Here is an 8,611-nt window from a genome sequence, read left to right on the forward strand (position 1 = left end):
ACAATCATTATTAAAGATTTAGTAGAAAATTTTTAGATAGAATTAACACTGTTCTCCAACATTGAATTAAGTTCCAGTACTCAAATAAGTTTTTCCACAATTAGATTTCCCAGATCCAGAGGTTCAAAACCCTTGGTGAGAATTGTTTTTAAAAAGCATGAAATTTAATCATGAGTTCCTTTATAGAGAAATTCACAAAGTGACTGATTAATCATGTGACCCACTACCTCTAAGGGTTGTGGTTTGTTTGAATGTTCTCCAGGTGCTTTGCCTAATTTTCCTATGAAGTACTTATGAATGTATCCTGTGCAACAGTGCCCAGTTACTGCTATGCAAGTGCCAAAGCTAAGTATTAGCATAAAACTTTTGTAGTCATAATGGCATATTTGACATGAATTCTAAGTAACCACCGTTTCAAATTATATTTATTTTTTAACTTATAAACTCATACATTGACATTAAATAACTTAATAAAGTGTTGTCTTCCTTCTCCGTATATTTATTCATACCCATTTGCATTGTCTTCTTTAGGGAAACAATCACTGGATAAATTAGAGTTTGGAAATTATGGTCCAGTTCCTTAATAAAATTTAAAATTAGGCTGGAAATTGGGGGCATTTTTGTATTTTCCCACATATCTCTTCAAGCACAGGTTTATATTACTAAGTTTGCAAATACTAACATTTGTATATTCTATTATAATCGTGAAATTAACTACCTGTTTTATTACATACATTATTGCAACTGCGGAAGCAAGAAATTCCTTCAGTTGATTATAATGAATCATTTATGAGGCTCCGTGCCTTCAGAACTGTTTGTGTAGGGATGGAGTTAATACATCCTTACTTTTTAGTGTAGTAAATTACACTATATTATTCTTCAGATTTCTGGAATACATCTGGAATCAGGCACGAAAAATATTGTGTTGTGCTTGGAGGATAATATTTGAAAATAGCACATAGGAATTCAATGACCTTTTTTCACTTACCCTTGAATCTCTTATCCCTGTCCTCCTTGACATGCTCTTCATTTCTGCTGCCTTCTGTTTCCTTTGCTTATCCCACTATTGACCTGAGATTGTGACTTTGCAATATGTTTTATTGATAGCGTGTAGGATCTTTATGAAATCAAATAAGAATAACCGATGATCTATTTTTATCACAAATGTACCAATGTAAGTTTTGATAGAGATTAGTTATTGATATCTCTTTATCTGTGTGCTGTGTTTCTTTTAAAATAATTTCAAAGCATGTTATCTTTATGTTCTTCTTAGATAAAAACTAAGGAAAGAAGCAGCTGTCATTGTTAAATCCAAATTAAAGATGACAACCCATTTGTATTCTTGACAATGTTTACAAGTAATGCTATAAAATGACAAAAGTATTGAAGAAAAATATTAAATTTCTTATTATAAATCTGTTACAGACTTTAGGTTTTCAGAAAACAAAATATCACATTGTCAGTGTAAAAGATTATTAAAATTATTTTGTACTTCATTGTGATGCGTACTTTGATAATAACTGAAGTCACCAGTGCGATTTGGCATCTACTAGTAAAAAATGATGGACCAAATTAAGACAACACAGAAAATAATTGGTATTATATGAAGAGAAGCATTTACTTTCTACTCACTACATGGTGGAGGGATATGTACACCTGAAATCATAAAATGTGGATAGGAAATGAGCAAAAATTGCCATTCTTAAAGCATCATTCCTTTGCAACTATCATTACCTCGCATAAATATGGTACTGAAAATTTTGTAGCATCTTTTTTTATTACAGCTATAATGCCTAAGTGCTCTGATGCATAAACATCTTTGGATAACCATGGTGTCTCAGAGACAGGGCTTCTGCTGTCAGTGTTATGACAGCAGTACAGAGTTACTCTCAGAAACAGAAAACTAACTAAAACACAACACTGATAATGTTATGTTTAATTCATGGTAATTTGATGTTTGTACATTTTATGATTGGAGTAAAATAGCTGCTGTGAGATAGTACATTTGATTCATTTTATGGCAAATCTTTATTATCAGGTCTATAAAAGCATCAAATAATTACAACATACAATTTAGCTACGACATATTACAACAAATATCTTCCAAATTGAAATGTTAGCTCGAATAATTTCAGGAAAACAGCAACAAAAACCTCACCAGTTTATTTCAGAATACACCACAGGATGAGCAACACTCTGATAACACACCAGAATAGATTTTTCCAGAAGTCCAGTAAATATCGGGAGGTGCAGATTCATCCCACTTTTGTAGTCTTCTTTCTGCATTTTGCCAGTCTTACGCTGTTGGCATCATAAGTGGTTTCCTAAGTACAAAGGAATATTTAAATGTAAAATACTTACATATAACATTTATTATAAAGCAACTCAGTTATTCTTATTGTGTTCTTATGTGTGAGTACTTACCTCAAAGTTTAGTAGTGGAAAGATAGTTCAAGTGATATGGAATGCAGTATTTAAAACTCTAACTGTACAGAGTAAATAAAAAACAAGAAATTAAGGAAACATCCTTCTTAAAACTCAAAATCCAGTATCATTAACAAGCAAATAATACTTAATCTTTTAAAATCAAATAAAATTTTAAAAAATAAAATTTCTTATCTACCAAAAGTTATCATTTTATTATATAGTTACTATATCACCTTCATTATGTTTTTTCGCACTACCATTATATGTCTTGAGTCCAAGATTTTCTCTACTTTTTCATCAACAAGAGGACCTTCAGAAATTTCTATGAATAATTATGGAGAGAAGAAAATGAGATTTTGTATATAAGTTTTCAAAAACCTACTGAAAGTTGGAAGGCCAGCTGCACACTCTTGTCATAGCCATTTCGTTTTGAGGTGGTCTACGTGAAAAATAACTATGAGGAACTTTTAAATGGAGAAAAATGAGAAGATGAGTAAATGGGGTGGAAAATGCACATACTCAAGAGGAGAGAGAGGGGGGGGAGGGAGGGAGGGAGGGAGGGAAGGAGGGGGAGAGGGGGAGAGGGAGAGGGAGAGATAGAGAGAGAAGACTGTGTGTTTAATCTTAATAGAAAGATTAATCAATGTTAAGGTGATAAAATTAGTTGTTTTGAAGGCAACAGATTTTCAATAGATTTTATTAAAGAAGGATTCTTAAGTATCTTGGGACTGCAGAAACAACATACACATATGATTCAATTTTTATTGTTTTGAAATAGAATTTTATGTAACACAAGCTGGTCTTGAACTACTGATCCTTCTGCCTATACCTCCCAAGTTGTGAATTATAATAATAAGCCATCTTCTAAGTTTATGAACATGAAATTTTATCACATGTGTTTTCTATATGTTACAAAACAAATTTCTATGATTTCTTAGACCATTTTTCAGTGATCAAATATGTTATACTTGCTATCAAAATATATTATGGAAAAGCTATCATCATGATTTTCATGTTTTCCTTCTAAATTGTTTAGTAAAATGCATTGGAAAAATAAATATAGAGAAGATATAAAGAAAAAATGCTGATAAATACACAGGAACTGCCATGTTAGCACTAATTATTGCAAGCAAAATCAACTAAACAATAACTATTGTATATGCAGAAATAATATTGTTGAGAATACTAGAAACCATACTCACATATTCAAACGTCAATACACAGTTGGAAATATAAATTGTATAAAACCAATTTTATATTTCCAGATTGTAGTGTTAGTGGTTTTTATCACTGGTTGACAAAAAGAGAAAATAAGCATTATTCTTACAATGACCTGAGTCACATTTTTGAGAGTGAGAAGCAAAGGAAATATTACGTATCTGAGAAAATTGAGAAATAAATGGTTATTTTATGAATATTATATATTTTTTAGGATGAATAAGAATAAGCTATAGTTAGGAAGCTTTCAGTATTGCAGAATATTAGAAATTCAGATGAGATGTGGAAGGAAATTATATAGGAATGAATGCCCATGTGAGTTAGTTGCAATAATGTACATTTACTTTAAAATATTTATTTATTTTATAAACTTGGACCTTTATTTTTAATTCAATGTGAAAAATCTAATATCTATCAAAAGTTAAATATGATATCAGAATCCCAGTCAGTGAGTACATATGTAAAGAGAAGTATTGTTAGTATGTAAGAATTTAAGGCAGATCCAAATTCACTAGTGTTGATAGGTAGAGCTGAGTTTTATCTTGATATGTTTAATAGTATGAATTCAGTCAGACTGAATAGTAATCCAAATGCTTGCATTAATTTTTGTGATGAGGGCTGGAGAGATGGCTCAGTGGTTAAGAGCATTGCCTGCTCTTCCAAAGGACCCAAGTTCGATTCCCAGCAACCACATGGTGGCTCACAACCACCTGTAAAGAGGTCTGGCGCCCTCTTCTGGCCTTCAGACATACACACAGACAGAAAATTGTATACATAATAAATAAATAAAATATTTTTTTAAAAAAAGAAACTCTGTCTCAAGAAGGAAAAAAATATAAAAAGTAATTTTTGAGATGAAAGGAAGGGAAATAACTAGAAAAAATAATCTGATTTTATATACTGAATTCACTATTGTCTTCAGGAAAATTTGGTTGCAAAGGCAAGTGTAAGCGTAGGAATAATGACAGAAAAAAGAACAATTTTGCTGATATTGCTATTTTGAGTCATTCAAAATGTAAGAGTCTCATACCTTTGTCCCTGGTTGTGAAGGAGTGAGAGTAAAGGATTAATACAAGTCTGAGCCAAGTCTAGGGTATACATTGAGTTCTAGACCAACCTGTGCTATAGATTAAGCCTGCTTGAGAGAACAACAAAACAAACAGAAAGCATCATCATAAATAAAACACCATGGTAAGAAATAGATGGGGCCTACAGAAAGGAACTTTGAAGCTGAAATGGTTGAAATTTTCCTAGTACAGTGTTGATATATTTGTAGTGTGGCCATATTCATTAAAGAATAAAAATAGAATAATAATAAAACAACATTGAGGGCTGAGTTAGTGAATAAAGATCTCATGTTACTGGAAATATTGTACCTATAGGGTAAAATTATTTGTATTATACAAAATATAAAAAAAATTATGACACAATTCATGATAGAAACACTCCTGAATTAGCCAATAAATAGATGATCAATACAATTATAAAGTCTTCTGAGTTTAAATGTCATATAGTATTTCCTATATTAACAAAAGAAAATTATGTATATGGTAATAATCTGTTAACAATGTAACAAATTAGAAAGGATTATATCATTTGAAACAGTGATAGCCACTGGCAGGAAGCAGCTGAAGGAATCTGAAACACTTATGGACACCATTTGTCTATGAATCAGACTCTTGTCTCTTAAAAATCTTCCATTAAAATTGTTTCCATAGTAGAAATTTTATCTTATAGTAATAGTATTCAGAATAATATACATTAATGATAATAGTGAAGTGAATAGTTAATAATATATGGAAAATGAAGAGTAGTAATAAAATTAATTCAGTTAAAATATTATCCTTAAAATCCAACATTATGACTACTGGCCTAAATCTGTTAATATACATTATCACAATTATTCTGTACAATGCAATTGTTTTGGCTTCATATATGTATGATACTCATATTTTCTGGCCTATAATTTGAAAGCACGGGTATTTATTTTTCCTCTTCTCTGGGATTTGTGAGTATGGTATTGATATTATTCATATAGCACGATCAAAAACAGAAAAAAATAGAACAACTACACTGGCTAAAATCTCTTCCAACCTCATATTATATTTAAATGATTGACTCTATAATTGAAAAAAATAGCAGCAGAATATACTTGTCAACGGAGATGAATGTAAGATATGAGTGAAGTCTTTAGTTAGTTCCATTCTATTCAGAAGTGATGATATTTTTTTTATATTTTTCCAGTAGGTAAGAACAAATTAAAGTTAAATCCTGCTAAATATGAAAACATGTTACCTCATTTTATTTCTCAGTCTAACTGTAATAAATGATCTAATAGCCAAGGATGAAATATAATTAGAATACAAATGAAGTTCCATGATGTAATTGCTCTGTCGATATTTTAATTTTAAATAGATTGATAACTATGACACTGGAAATTGTAATGAAGTTCAATTTATTGAAATAGAACCCACTCATGAGGTTCTTTGAGAAACATTTTTTACCTCTTATAAACCTTAATTTTCATGAAAGCTGAGTGATAAAATTGCATTAGTTAACTATCTTATTTTTCTTGATGTATATAAATTGGTTATTTTTCATCTTTCTGTGTGCTAAAATGGATATTTCTTACTAATAAATTAGTTGATCTTCAAGATAGAAAATTTTATTATTTTCATAAATTACACATGCTTGGTTTAAATGTTTGAACAAGATTTTGTGTTTGTGTTTCTGATTATATTTTCCTTTTTACTTTGTAGCTAACACATTGTTTAAAGTTTCTTTTTTATTACCTTAATTAATTTATTATACAGGCACAATCACAGTTTTCTCTCCGTCTCTCCTGTCCTTCCATTCTCCCCTCCTCACCTCAACTACTGCTGTTTGCACTCCTACTTTCTCTCCAGAAAAGGGAAGGCCTCCTAGGTGTATCGGTCAGTCATGGAATATCAAGCTGTAGAAAGACTAGGCATCTCCTCTTCTACTAAGACTGGATTTGGAAAGGGTCCCAACAGCAGGTAACAGAGTCAGAGACAGCCCATGCTCCCACTGTTAGGAATCCTACTAGAAGACCAAGCTACACAATTGTAACCATCCACTTCAGTTACTCATAACTGCTCCCACTAGAATAAGATAATGTAGTTCCAGATATTAATCTTCAAACATGATTATTCATCATTTCTAAATTCTAAATTTTATTCCATCAGTCCAAGTTAAAAATAAATAAATGAGTTATATGTAGTTATAAATGAGTTATATATATGTGTGTGTGTATTATTCACATATATATGCATGAGACATAGATTTTTGAAAATTAGAAGCCTAAATGAGTTAATATTTTATTCAATCTTAACAACAGTTAAATAAAACATAATCAGTCTGTACAACATGAGAACTATGTTTAAATAAATTAGTTTGGCTGTGATCACATAAAAAGGTGAACTTCAAAGTCAAAATCAATTCAGATTTTGAGTGTGTATAATTAAATGCAATTTATCCTAATGACTAAGCTATTGATAGGAGATAGAAAACAGCTGTGTGGGCAGCTATCGTAGGGTACAGAATCAGGAAAATATCTCTCATCATTAAGTCACACTTTTAGTGTTCATGTTTCTTTGTATTGCTCATTTTCATTAACCAACAATCTTTGGTGCAATAGAATTATTTTCATATTGAGTACATTTTTCATGTGAATGATACTATTTTAATGTTCAGTGTCTGTGTGCAATTGATTCAGAACTGAAGTCAGGAAACACAACTGAGTAGTGTTAAGTAGATACTGAAGAGAACCAGCAACATTCAAAATGATCATGGATGGACATTACATTATTTTTAGTCAAAACAGATTTTACTCTTCAGGTATACATATAACATTTTTTTTTCCTTCTGGTAATGATGTCTCAGCAAATCTATGCTGGATGTCCCCAGTGTCTCTAGGATAGAAGGGTATCAGAATCAGATGCGTGGTCTAATTTTACTTTTCAGAATCATACTGCTTCCTCATCAATATCTTTACTTTTTCAGAACATACTTACATACAGTAAAGTTAGATTTTCAAATCACATTTTTAAGGAGACACTTCTTTGTACTTGATACTCTGTTTCTCTGTCAGAAACCTCAGCTATAGACCCTCAAGAGTTCAGATATTCAATGTCAACACAAAAGATTTTAGATAATTTTTGCCATAAGCTTGGAATCTGAATCACTGACTTCATGAATTTCAATCCTATTTCTTTTACACAGAGAGGATGAATATCTACTCTCATTATGTGATTTGGTTTAATCAAACATTTTAAGTTATTACATATCTGATTGCCTAGAACTTTAGAATTTCAAAATATTTAATGCCCATTTTCTGCATATCTTCTTTAATACATCCAAATGTATATGTGAAACTTTCTATCCAAAATAAGGTACTGTAATCTTTAATACTCTTGTATTAGAAAACCTATACAAGAAATCCTGACTCAAAATATACTTCTCTTTAAAATTCTATTCCTTCATAATCTCTTCCATTTCTAAAATCAGGTTCACTAGATATACAAAAGCTTCAGGACCGTGTGTTTCTCATGTTTTAGTGTCATGGAAGTCTCAGTATTGGCACTGAAAATTTTCATGGAATGGGATAAGAAACATCCTTTACAGCAATAGTAGCATTTAAAATGTATTCATCTATAAAAGTTGTTTTACGGTTAAATAGAAAAGATAAAAAATAATGTGTGCAATGAATATTTATTGTAGTGCTTAATTTGGGGGATGAAAAATATATAAGGAAATAATTTTATTTCTGTCATTTTGCCCACACTCCTTGACAGCTACATCGGAGTTACATGTAGTGCGGTATACAGAGCAGTAGTATACCACACAGGCATATAGCAACATTTTTCACACAATGATCTGACCAGACCTTCATTCTTTAGTACTGCACTGTTCATAGTGGATAGTTACATCACTTATCACATCATAT

Source organism: Microtus pennsylvanicus, chromosome 8 (genome assembly GCF_037038515.1).
Source record: "Microtus pennsylvanicus isolate mMicPen1 chromosome 8, mMicPen1.hap1, whole genome shotgun sequence".
Classification (NCBI taxonomy): domain Eukaryota; kingdom Metazoa; phylum Chordata; class Mammalia; order Rodentia; family Cricetidae; genus Microtus; species Microtus pennsylvanicus.